This window comes from Pollachius pollachius (assembly GCF_949987615.1).
Source record: "Pollachius pollachius genome assembly, chromosome: 13".
NCBI lineage: Eukaryota > Metazoa > Chordata > Actinopteri > Gadiformes > Gadidae > Pollachius > Pollachius pollachius.
Genome location: NC_136946.1, coordinates 19,925,869 through 19,939,167, shown reverse-complemented (window position 1 = coordinate 19,939,167; position 13,299 = coordinate 19,925,869).

Sequence of the window (13,299 nt, the reverse complement as noted above, 5' to 3'; positions counted from 1 at the left end):
ATGTTGCTATATTAAACAAGGGATTGATAGTCCGGGCAGATAGCAGACGTCTGAATCTCTGGAGGTCGGTTTGGTGGTTGTCTGTAGTCTGCTGTGGCCAAAGCAGTCCAAAAAGTGTTTTGGTTGTTTGGAATTCCTGTTATGACACACACCACAAAGTTAAACACCATCCTGTTTGACTGGTCTAGTAATAATAGAGGGGTGTGTGGGGGGGGGGGAGGGGGGTCTGTCCCTTTGCCTTGTGATAATTGGGCGGTCCAATAAGAGGAAGCGTGCCAGTAGCTGTATTCCTGAGGTTTTATTTATTTCTTACAACCAGCTCAGGGACCTATATGTCAGAGGAATGTGCACACGCGCAGGAGAACTCTAGTTTTATAGGCCAGATCGAGAACCTCCCCGGTTCTCGATCGCTGCCCTGCCCAAATAAACACGTCTCCATCCCCACAGGCTCCTAAATGGCAGACAGACATGAACACCTAGGGTTGCAACAAAAAGACATGAAACGAGGAGAGGAAGGAAGAGCTAGGAGGGAACTGACCAGGCACCATGAGGTGTTGAATTCCACTTGGATGTGGAGTCTTTGTTTTTACAGTGATTGGTGTCTTGTGTGAAATTGTAATGTCAATATTGGATTATTAGCAGAAGGTAGAGTGTTTGTGTGTGTGTGTGTGTGTGTGTGTGTGTGTGTGTGTGTGTGTGTGTGTGTCCACATGTGCAAATTAACAATGCTTGCTGTTTGACACCTTCTCACTTCCCCCTAGTTTTAGGAAATCCACTCATCTGCTTTCTCTCTCGCGTGCGCAAGCTTTCTCTCTCGCGTTCCTTCCCCTTCTTGCCTTTACCTTTCTCTCATTTGCTGTGTTTCCTACCGTGAAACACACACATACTCCTCCCATCTAAGTTGCTTCCCTCTGTGTGTTAAATCTATCGGCTGGTTCCCTGTGATGCTGTGCTTCCTCCATTTCCTCTTCCTCCTCCCTCTCTTCATCATCCTTCCCTTCCTCCCAGAGGGTTGCCTGTGAATAGTCCCCTCACCCATACACACACAAACATGCACCTCCCCTCCACTCTCGTTATCTGACCATCTTAATGGGCTCATTTCCCCTTTCTTCCACCCAGAAGCCCCTCGTTGCTGAGTGACATCCTTCGCTGGGACATCTCAACCGCTTGCTCCCCTTCCCTCCCTGCCAGCTTTCTTCCTCTGCGGCTATGGGCGCTATTTGCTATTTGGTTTAATGGAGTAATACTAATAATCTCTAATCACAACAACCCTCATTCGTGGCGTTCCCGAGCACAAACATCCTATGCCATGAAGTCTTGCTATAAGACTCAATTTGTGGCTGTTTTTTTTGGGTTGCTTTTTTTGTATAAGATTAATGTTGCCTTGTTTAATTGCTCCCTGCGGTGCAAGTTAATTAAAACGGCACGGCGAGGCGCTGTAGGTGTAAATTTACGTTTTTCCAGACGGCCTAGATCAGAGCTAGGAGGACACACAGTAGTAGGGGGTGTCAGTTGGAAAGATGCTTGTACGAATAAGAATGCTATGACTGAAATACTAAAAAAAATCTGCTGTTGTAGAAGTTGTTCTACAGACTCTAGTGTGTGTGTGTGTGTGTGTGTGTGTGTGTGTGTGTGTGTGTGTGTGTGTGTGTGTGTGTGTGTGTGTGTGTGTGTGTGTGTGTGTGAGTGAGAGTACTGGTTCTGGTGATAAGACTGTAGATAAGCTCCCATTACATGAAAGGTCTCATCTCAGGGCAGGGAGATGGTTGATCTTCTGAGTTGCTCCTGTAGTTGTGCTCTGGTGCTAATGTGCATACCAATAAGGACGAAGACCATATGCCTTGGTGCTCATGCGATCCATAGTGATATGGTAGAGCGACCATGTGCAAGCCTTTTTTAAGGTCTTTAGATTTCATTGCCCTGGTTGACCCAGAAAACCCTTAGATTGCCCGTTGCATTCTGGCTATGGAACAGCTTCTGAGCTCTGTACATTTTGTGTGTGTGTGTGTGTGTGTGTGTGTGTGTGTGTGTGTGTGTGTGTGTGTGTGTGTGTGTGTGTGTGTGTGTGTGTGTGTGTATGTGTGCATGCGCATTAGCGGTATTTAGTGTCTGGCTGCCTTGAGAGCGTCCCAGTGTGGCTTTAACTGAGTCAAAGTAGTCAGAGAGGCACTTGTTCTGTTCCCATATATGCTAGCGGTGCTTGCTTTAAAAGCATATAGCTTTCATTCGATAAATGGCGGTGCACATAGGTAACCAGACATCCACTGTGTTCCCATCTCCAAGCAGCGGCCCTTGTGGAGTTTCTATAACTTTCATGTATAGTGTGCAATATTTGTGCATGCCGATGCCATGTAGAATCATGTATTTATGTAACACTTACTCATTTGCTTTCTGTTTTTGCTACAGAAGCACTCTACAAACAGAGTTGTGCGTGTGCGTGTGTGCGTGTGTCCATGCTTGTATCAGCCATGAATGGGTGATTGGTGTTGTGACTCTGTGTAATTCTGCATGCTCCAATCATTATCATTGTTTACCCAATCTCAGCGTTTCCCCTTGTTTATCCGTTTGTTGTGCGGTGTTTACAACACTGTTGGCAAGGGTAATTCATTTATTTATTAATTCAATCAATGTGTGCAAACTAGAAAGTTCCTGTTCAGCTGCCTATTCTTTCCTCCCCCTCCTCTTCCCTCATTATCATCCTCTGTATCAAATGACTCATTAAAATAGCTTCCAGGTGTTCTCGTCTTTAAGATGGACTGCCAGCTCCATCCATCCCATCACGTTGGAGTGGCAGGCGGGCGTTGGGAACGGACAGTTCATGTCCTCTGTGGATCCCACAGTGACACTCTACTCCCTCCCTTTTCACACTGAAACTCTCCACAGCTCTCTGTCCGCCCAGAGAGAGACTCCTTGGACCCCTGAGCCCTAGTCAGCTGGCCTGCAACCTGCCCCTCCCATCTCCCCTCCTGCTTATAGCTGGCACTTGTCTCTTGTCATCCAAGTGTGTGTGTGTGTGTGTGTGTGTGTGTGTGTGTGTGTGTGTGTGTGTGTGTGTGTGTGTGTGTGTGCACGAGAAACAGTTATTGTCTCCAAACTGCCACTTCCGATGGACACTTGACAGTAACCATGTACACTCCTCTTCCTTTTTTTTTTTTTGTGATTTTCTTATTCTAAACATCCAAGCCCGGTGTAGCACATTTGAACAGTGTTTAGGCTGCTTTGAGAGTTAGTATGAAAGGCTGGATGTGGGACAAAGAGCACCTGGAGGAGGAGGGATGACTGGGAGAGCGGGTGGCTGGCTTTGAAAGAACCGGCTCCAATGACTTCCTTTCAGTTCATTCTTTTTACCCCGGATGCAGCGGATGCTGCTGTTTTGACACCGCCTTTTTATTCCCTCTATTTTTACTCTGGCTCTGGCTTCTCTTCAGCATTTTCTCCTCTGCTCCCCTCCTGCTTCTTCACCTCCATTGTCGGGCTGACGACCACTTCAAGCGCAGCGCCATACAAGTGTTAAAGTTACCACCCATCCTCTCACCAATAACCCCTCCCCCTCCCCATCCTAATGGTGCTTTTAAGTAGTAGGATCAAGTGAATTGGCTGAGTAAACCCTGTGGAAATAAAGTTTATGGGCGCATCTCCCATGGTTACCGTATAGATATTTCAGTCACGTCCGCCCCCCATTTCCCCATCCACCCCCCCTCCCCCCCTTGCTTTTTTTCTTCTTCGCCGGTAGAAGAATATAGGGTTTAATTTCAGAATGGAGGAAAATGACTGGCGAAGCCAAATGTACTGCATAATTAATGCTCGGGTGCAGATTCAAGTCAAACCCATTCTGTCAATGTGGGGCAGAACGCGCAGTATGGGTGCGTTTTCCATTAGGCTAGTCAACACAGACAGGGCTCTCTCTCTCTATCTCTCTCTCTCTCTCTCTCTCTCTCTCCCCCTCCCTCCCTCCCCCTCTCTATAACATGCCAAGGTCATCTTCCCGCTCCATCTCCGTCCAGGGAAATATGAGTCCACAATTTGAAGTGGCGGTCTTCAACCTCCTGTCAGTCATCGCATGGTAAATCAAAAAACATTGAAGGACTCTTAACAATGTGATATCATACACTCACTCACTTACTCACTCACTCACTCACTCACTCACTCACTCACTCACTCACTCACTCACTCACTCACTCACGCACATATGCAAGCTCAAGAGAAACCCACATACTCACAAGAGACACACTCCTAAGCAGGGCCAGCCCCTCCCTGGTGCTGGCCGGTCCTTGACCTTTAACCCCATCCTCCCTCCATCAGCATCACAAGCAGCAGCAGCTTCACATCTCAAGATCCCTCGCCCTCACAACCTCAATCGTATATTGTTAAATAAGGATGCCCACCCTACCCCCCCCCCCAATTTAAACCCTTTATCTGCCCACACTCTGACCACCGGAAGCACCTCTCTCACCGCTGAGCATCTGGATCGGATTAATTCGGCCGACGCGTACATCTCTCTCCGCCTGCCCTCTTTTGAACGCTCTGGCAGCGGGGGTAGTCCTAACTAGCCAATAGAGACAAGCCCTGATGCCCCCCTCCCCCCTGTATTTTGAAAGCAGTTCAATATCCGTCCATGCATTTACACCTCCATTATGTAGGACGGGAAAGAATGAAGATGATAAATGGTGAGGGTAACGGGAGGTAGGCATTCGGGGCACGTTGAGTCCTATAAGTCTGGAATAACAAAATGGGCATACTCTGATTCAGTGATCGTATTCAACAGTTCTCCTCGTAGATCAAAGCTTCTTTGTGAAAGATCACCATTAAGCATTAAATATTTGTTATGGCACACTCAAAAAAAGTGTATCAAATCAGAACAATCTCTTATCTCATGAAAATACAATACCACTGAGAGAAAAAAGATAATGCTGTTGACATTTCTGTAGCATTACTAATCAACATTAGTCAGGAATCAAGGTCTTTACACACATATAACATAAACGTTATTTCCTTTGTTCCTTTATTCTTCTTTACTACTGGTTAACATGAGGAGTGATGACGGTTTTAAAAGAGACTCCCTATGTCAATGGTTCAGAGAAACACAAATGTTACAGGGTAACACACACACACACACACACACAATTATCTATCACTTAATGTCTCCCGAGGCTAGCCACACAGTAATTGCAATAATATGTGTTTATTTTGGCAAAAATGTCCATTATGGTTACAAAACATAGCTAAACCCACGTAATCCTATCCAGAGATATTATGGATACACAAACATAGCTGCAGCCACATCATCCTATCCAGAGATATTATGGATACACAAACATAGCTGCAGCCACATCATCCTATCCAGAGATATTATGGATACACAAACATAGCTGCAGCCACATCATCCTATCCAGAAAGATTATGTTCACACAAACATAGGTACACCCACTTAATCCTATCTAGAGAGATAATGGATACACATCCAAAGCTAAACCAACATTATCCTATCCAGGCGGATAATGGATACATATACATAGCTACACCCACATAATCCTATCCAGATAGCCAAGGATGCTACTTTCCTCTTTCTTTGTAATTGTCTCATAATATGGGCACGTCTTGCCATCTGTGGTCCGACCTCAGCATGCATTTTGCCATGCACCAGCATCACGCTCAACTTGACCTGCCACCCCCCCCACCCCCCATCTGAAGCCCACCTGCCCTACCTGCATCACAGCCATGCCAGGCCATGCGGCACTGCCAACATAAGCTATCCTTTCACTTTTTATTCACTATATTTAAATATATATTTCGTTTTTTTTCAAGTGTATCTTTGTCTCTGTGCCCAGAGGCCCACTGCAGGGATGGTGTCCAAATCTGTTCCAGAAAAGCTATGGCAAATGTTCAGTTAATTTCAGTTGAGTTCATCTGAGGAAGGCGTGTCGGAAGTAGCAAACCGTTTGGCTCTGGATATTTCTTACTTTTAATCTTTTTTTTTCTTCCCACAAGTTAAGTTTGTACATTCAAATGTAATGGGCTGACGTATGGGTGGGGACTTCATCCAAAATGCAGGATGTAACAATGTTACTGACAGTCACCAATATCTTCCAATGTTACGATGGCAATTATTCACAACAACTTTACATCTTTCACTCCTTCCCCGGCGGAAAACAATGTGATTTATTTGTTTGCAATGTAATATTTAAGCATTCTGAATCACAATCACGTCATACCGCAACCTTTTAGAAGTAGCCATGCAAGCTAAGAAAACAGTGCTTGAAGTAACCAGACTGTGTGAGATTTCAAAGATCCTATTGGACTTGCTATGGTCCAGGCGCTGAGCTTCTATCATACCTCCACAGGGGGCAGGTTCCAGGCTTTAGTTAGCTGTGGTTGGCGCGACTCATCAGCCAGCCAGACAGGGTGAAGTGCTGCTGTAGCAGTAACAGCAGCACTAACTGCTGCCTCCAGGGCTTGTCTCTCCCCTCTATTTCCCTTTTGTTGTCTGGAAGGGGGGAAACCTGTTCCTGGGAATCTCTGCGCATCTCTCTTTGTACGTCTAATCAGCCGAGCTGCATTTTCTCATCACACACGTTCATTCAAAGATTGAGAGAGCGTGTTGAGAGAAGGCGGTGAGGCGGACATGGCAGGTTTTATTCTGTACCATAAAGCGATAAGGGGATGTTGGGTTGTGCGATTAATAGCAATACTATGTATTAGTGGCGGAGCCCTGCTCCTATTGGGATGGGGGGCTGTGTCCTCTGAGAGGTGGGGTTGAAGGGTATCAGGTTGTGCTGCACTTATTTTTTTATGTAACCACATGGAAATGTCAAGGTGAGAGGTGCCTTCTCTGTCGGGGGGGGTGGTATTCGTGGAAAACGTGTTCTCAGCAGAACGAGGCTACTTCCGCCCGTTTCCTGCATGTGACCAATGAGTTATTTCCTGCCGCAACAACAGTTCTCTGAGTGAGCGGGGAAGACCAGACCCCCCCCCCCCCCCCCCCCCCTTGCCTTGTCTCTGTACAGTGTAATGTGTTCAGCTCTGCTATTAGCATTTTTCTTTCTGTCACTTACAAGAAAGACTGACTAAGTGAGGCATACCATGCAGTAAGGGTCTTTTTTATTTTTTTACGCAGAGATTGAGTTGCTGTTGACAGGGGGACAAGGGGGGGCAGTGGGAGAGGGTTAGTAGAAGATGACATCATTCCAGTGACATCGTACCCGCAAGAATGAAAAGGCCGGCCCGAGGAATGTCCTCCATGGGTTCAGTTGTTGTATTTTGGTGACTCCCCCCCCCACCTCCTGCCCCCCGGCCCCCCATCTCACATAACTGTGGGGTTGTGTGCAACCATACACATGTGCAACCCCATATAAGGCAAAAATAAACCCCTCTTTCTGGAGTGCCGTGCCCTGTCGCCAAAATTAGCCGCTTCACCCTTATTCAGCCAGCGGTCTGCGTGTCTTCTCCTCCCCTCCACCACACTCCACTCAACCCAACCCCCTCCTCCCTAACCCCAGCCTGAAGTTGTTGTTTCGTTTTTTTACGACGGGGCGGGGAGGATAACAGGGCGTCCGTGGGCTCGGAGCGCCTAATGAATGGCTTCAGATTCTGGGCCCTGCAGTCCCGGGCGAGACCCCATGAAAGGCCTTTCAATGCGGGCTAGCCAGAGCCACCGCTCCCCTCCGGCGGGGCTGCCCGCTCTCTCTGCCCCATAGAAGCGTGAGGTCTGGAGGTTCAAAGGCCCATCGAGAGGCCAAGGTTTGAGGACAAGGGCCGGGACCCAGGAGCCCTGCGTGGGACCATGGGGAAGGCATTGTGGCGCGAGGGGTGAGGTCATCATGAAAGGGAGGAAAGGGCGGGGTGGCAGGGCCAGTGGATAAACAGCAGGCAGGACAAAAGGGTCGGTTAGGGAGTCGATGAGCCACCCAACCAGTAAGGTTCACATGTTCGTGTGTGTGCCTGCCACACTGGCTGGCCCATCATGCTTTATGGATTTGGCCTCTTTGTGTGTGTGTGTGTGTGTGTGTGTGTGTGTGTGTGTGTGTGTGTGTGTGTGTGTGTGTGTGTGTGTGTGTGTGAGAGAGAAGTTAGAGTGCACATGGATACTGTAGATTTCAAGTGTACGCCTATGTCTATGTGTGGTGGAGAGACCCTCTGAGATTCATTTTGGTATGAGAGTGAAACACCAGCTCCTCGCGTCACTCAGATAGCAGAGGATTCAGCGGGCCAGGAGGAGTTGTGGTAAACTTGGGACAGTTTGTATGCCTGAAGTCATGCAAGACGTGTACTTGTTCATCCATGCACGTGCTTGTGTGCGTGTGTGTGTGTGTGTGTGTTATTTGGGTGCTCGCTCACGTGCACATGTGCAAGTAATAGATGAAGCATAGATGGATTTAGTAGCCACAGCTGGGGGGCAGTGGGTGGGCTGAATGACAGCTTGCATTCTGTGGGGTATCTGTGTGTGTGTGTGTGTGTGTGTGTGTGTGTGTGTGTGTGTGTGTGTGTGTGTGTGTGTGTGTGTGTGTGTGTGTGTGTGTGTGTGTGTGTGAGTGTGTGTGTGGGCACATGTGCACGTGGAGGCCTCAGTGGCTTCTTTGTTGCCCCCCCTCCCCCTGTGCCAGTCACCGCAAAGCAATGGGTCTATGGTGTGACTGAGTCCATTGACGAAACGTAAACTCCACACATACTGTGCGTGCGTGCGTGTGTGTCACACAAGGGAGACCGATAGAAAGCCAGAAAGTGTATGGCTGTAATAGCAGAGTGGATTCCCAGCAAGTGCTGTTCCGTAGCCATCTGCTGTCGTTCCACTGGCCTGTGGAGGGTTATTACCATTACGTTGTGATGACAGTCACCAGTCCGGTCATAATGGTACCGGGCTAGTGGTATAGCCAGGCTATGTCTCCATAGCAGTCACACACGTTAACCTTGCAGTTAGCACCGCTAGGCTTAGCAAACTGTGTGCAATTATTTTTCCGAATATGTTCTGGTGTGAATGTTGGACTAATCACACTGTAATAACAATGTGATAACATAAAAAGTTGCATAGTTTTTTGGACATCGTTGTGGGTTGTATGCAGAATTGTTGAAGGCAAAGTGTTTGATTCATGGTTGTAGCTACCTTTGAAGATTGGTCCACAGTAGTGGGCGAGATAGATTGAAGCAGTGTGTGTGTGTGTGTGTGTGTGTGTGTGTGTGTGTGTGTGTGTGTGTGTGTGTGTGTGTGTGTGTGTGTGTGTGTGTGTGTGTGTGTGTGTGTGTTCTAGACTCCTTCCCCGAGGATTGGAAGAGTAGCCTTATCTCAACCTCCACTTCTCCTCTGCTCTGATGTTTTGTCATTTCATTTTTTCCTTTATCAAAAATTGCCTTTACCTTCTCTAGGGTAGAGAGCACACACAGCCACCGCCACAACAGGCTATTTTCAACCGTTTCTATAATTTAGCTTTCAAGATGACTTTCTTGAGAGTTCAATAAGCATTCTGGGAGCCTGACCCTTTCCGCTAACTGTCTGAACCATTTATTTTCAAATGGGACACACGTACAAAAATAGCCTCAGATCAATCCCAAATGTTTCCCTGGTTCTCTCTCTCTCTCTCTCTCTCTCTCTCTCTCTCTCTCTCTCTCTCTCTCTCTCTCTCTCTCTCTCTCTCTCTCTCTCTCTCTCTCTCTCTCTCTCTCTCTCTCTCTCTCTCTCTCTCTCTCTCTCTCTCTCTCTCTCTCTCTCTCGATCTAGGCTAGCGGAGCCCATCGGGGGAACAGTGTCATTCCGTTCATTTGACGGAATGAGTGGCGTCCTAAAAGACAGCTCACTCATTTAGAGAGGGAGAGAGAACTAGCCGGGGGACTTTGCCCCGAACGCACTCTCAAATCTAACGGGGAGTTTGAGGAGTGGATTACAGATGGAGTTTACATGATGTCGATGACATGATCTTTGAGTTGCAGTAACATGCTCGAGGGCAAGTTGGTAATCCTCCACAGCTACTGAATGGCAGATGTTAGACGTGTGTGTATATATATATATATATATATATATATATATATATATATATATATATATACTGTTTATGAGGATTACAGATGCTCTCAGCCTCTGTAATGCTGTACAGTAGGGCAGAGGAGCACTTAGGCAACTGATACAATTTGAAATGTGTCACGCCAGATGTTTACAATTGATTGCCGGGAAATGTCACACAGTATAAACACTTACACCAACACCCTACACCAATATATATATATATATATATATATATATATATATATATATATATATATATACGTATCTATATGACCCCCGCAAGGTGAGATCGGGTCGGTCGATGCATTTGATGGTTTAAATACAGTCAATAAACCTGGGTGTTCTCTGGTGTGTTTTCTTTAGACTTTAACAAGCGCTTCATGTAGAAGGTCATTGAGGTGGGACATATGGAGCCTGGCAGTTGGCCCCAGCATCTGGGCTTTCAAGTGCACCGCGACAGTTACACTGGAAGAGTCAGCCCAATGTCACCGAGCAACTGGACACTAAAACCGCTTCTCGATGTGGCTCATTGGCATCCCAGATTTGATGATATGGTCTAAATCCAGATCCTGTTTGTTTTGCAGTGATCTAATCAAAGCCTATGTCGATGTCCTGAGATGCTCTGGCTGTCATTTTCTAGGCTGTTCAGGCGGTGGGGGGAGCAAGGATTCGATGACCTGAGATGAACCTCTCCTTCACGTTCAATTTACCAAGACAGAGCGCAGCTGCAGAGGATGTGCTCGCGAGGACGTCCGTTATGTGATCTAAACCGAAGTAGAAGTGCTTCCTGGGGTTCTGCGCAAATATGCACTTCTATCAAATATTGCGTTATTTAAAAATATCGGCAGTGGGAACGTGTTTGGATATAATGTAACAACAACAATAATAACATCTGGGCTTTGAATAGGACACAATTGGTGTCATTCTAAACTCATCGACTTGTATGCTTGATGACTGAAATAAACTCCCAGGTTAAAATATATTTAAGGTTCAGTAGCCTCCAGCCTCCTACTGCATGTGCCGTTGGCCCTGCCTGCTGTTTAGATCCCAATATCTCAGGCTTGTTTCCCTGTACACTTTTATAGGGTGGGTACTAGCGTCTGCAGCAAAGTGCTGCATAACGCAGTATTTTGTAAATGCATATCATCAACCCTAGTGCATTGTAACCATTGGGGATCTCTTTGAGGTTTTTTTTATGCAAATGCAAGCCTGGACTAAATGTGTCTGTGCCAACGCTGTAACTGTAATTTGAGCACACACTGGGAAATGGAACAATCTAAAAGGCTTGCTGTTGGCCTTTTATTTCAAGCATCCTATTGGCGGTGCCACTATCTAGCTGCTACACTAACGCTAGCTGATAAACGAGTTAGCGTCCAACCTCTCTTACATAATGTCTTGTGGAGCCCATCTATTATGCTAATGCATTTTGTTGCCTATTCTCTTGGCTGTGAATGGATTTAGCTCTGGGTTGATTTCTACATTTCCCCCCAGTCCCAAACGAATGTTTGTAAGCTTTGTAGCCGGTGGTATTGTGTTTAATGTAATCCGTGTTGGTGGGGGCCAGCGGCAGGCTGTTCTCCACCAACGAGGCATGCATGGGTGTTGTAGCGGAAGAACAGATTCAAGGTGTTTTGCCAATACTATTAGCACCTTGGTTGTTTTCTTTCTTCAGTTGTAACAGATCCGTTGAAGCATTGATGCTCTCCGTAATCCATGTTTTTGTTGAGGCTTGTCAGTTGACGTTTGCCAGAAATGGATAACCTTGTGTTTCATGAATACAAAGCACAACGGAACCAGAGTTATTTTCCTAACTTCTTCAATTGGTCATGTGATTGTCTGCTAAGGAAATCCTCAGCAAAATGTAATGGTTGTTGCAACATCTGCCACATATTTATAGCTATTTTTTCCTTGTATTTGGTCTGAATCTCGACGTGCAACACTGTGTGGGCACCAGCTCATGAGAAGGCCAACGATACATTAGCGTAACAATATGTTTGTTTTTAATGGTCTTTCCCAAGGATTCTCAGAGTGATTCTGTGGTCTTACGTGTATCTAATGCATCTCTGTGTGTATATATTTTTAAAAGGTCATCGTCTTCAGTGATACTACAAGTGATACTTTTAACGAAAAGCTTTACAGAACAGGTTTTTGACTCGACATCCACGGTGTGTGTGCTACTTTAAAGCATTGAGTACCTGAATTTGAGCTATATTTGGAAAGAAGTATTGATTTTGCACTACAGTTGCATGGGCTAATTTAGCTACACAATATCAAACATAGAAGAAGTCACGTCATTACCTTATGCTTCTTTATTTCAACAATGTCCAAGTTTCATAACCACTCCTGTGGCAGTGTGTTTTTTATAACCATTCACTTTTTTATTTTTTTCATATGTGGGTTGTATTTTTAGGCTGTGGTTCTCAATGGAATAAGCCCTGCATTTTGTATCATCCTGTATGCTCTAAAGTGCCTCAGGCCTCTCCCACTCACACAAACAAACAAATACACATACACATAAACACACACAACAGACACACGCACACACCGTCCTTGGAGACAATAGACCTACTGACACGTTTCCCTGGACTTCCTTCTTTGACCAATCAAGCGGCTCCATTCCTCTTGAGACATTGTCACGTGACCTGACAGGGCTTTTGTGTCACATCCCCCCTCCTCATGTTCAGGTTGGCATGTCCCCCTGAAGCATGCCCCCCCCCCCCCCCCCCCCCCCGAGACCCCTGGTGTCTTTAGAGGTGGTCAAACACTGAAATGTGTCTCTCTTCGTCCTCTCTATCCTTCTGTAGATCTTCATGTTGTTTTCTGACGATGGCTTTGTTCGCTTTTACATGTTTTAAGATGCGATGCCTTTTCTGCAACAACATGCTTCTGTAACAACACTTTACTTTCTATGAGACTTCATCCTACCGAAGGTGACTGTATCAACAAAGAGTTGAGTTCAGTTTGAGAGGCGATGATAAATTATCCGAGAAGCATCCGGAACTGTGTTGAATGTCGAGCGAGTGTGGTTTTATTTATAGGTTCCCTTAACATTCTGTACAGCTGAATGAATCAAGCAAACGTGAGTCCAATGACTCAGATAAAGCTGCCAAGCCATGGCAACGATACGAATATGATATAAATTCATGCATTTATTTATCAAGAGTTGTAATTTAATGTTAATGCAAATCTTGACATGAAAATATTTAATGCTTTTATCTGCTGAACATCAAATTAACCAGACTATCCATGGATGGGCATTTAAAAAATAGAATAAATGGCCCATGATGCATGGGCTGTTTATTTTTTAA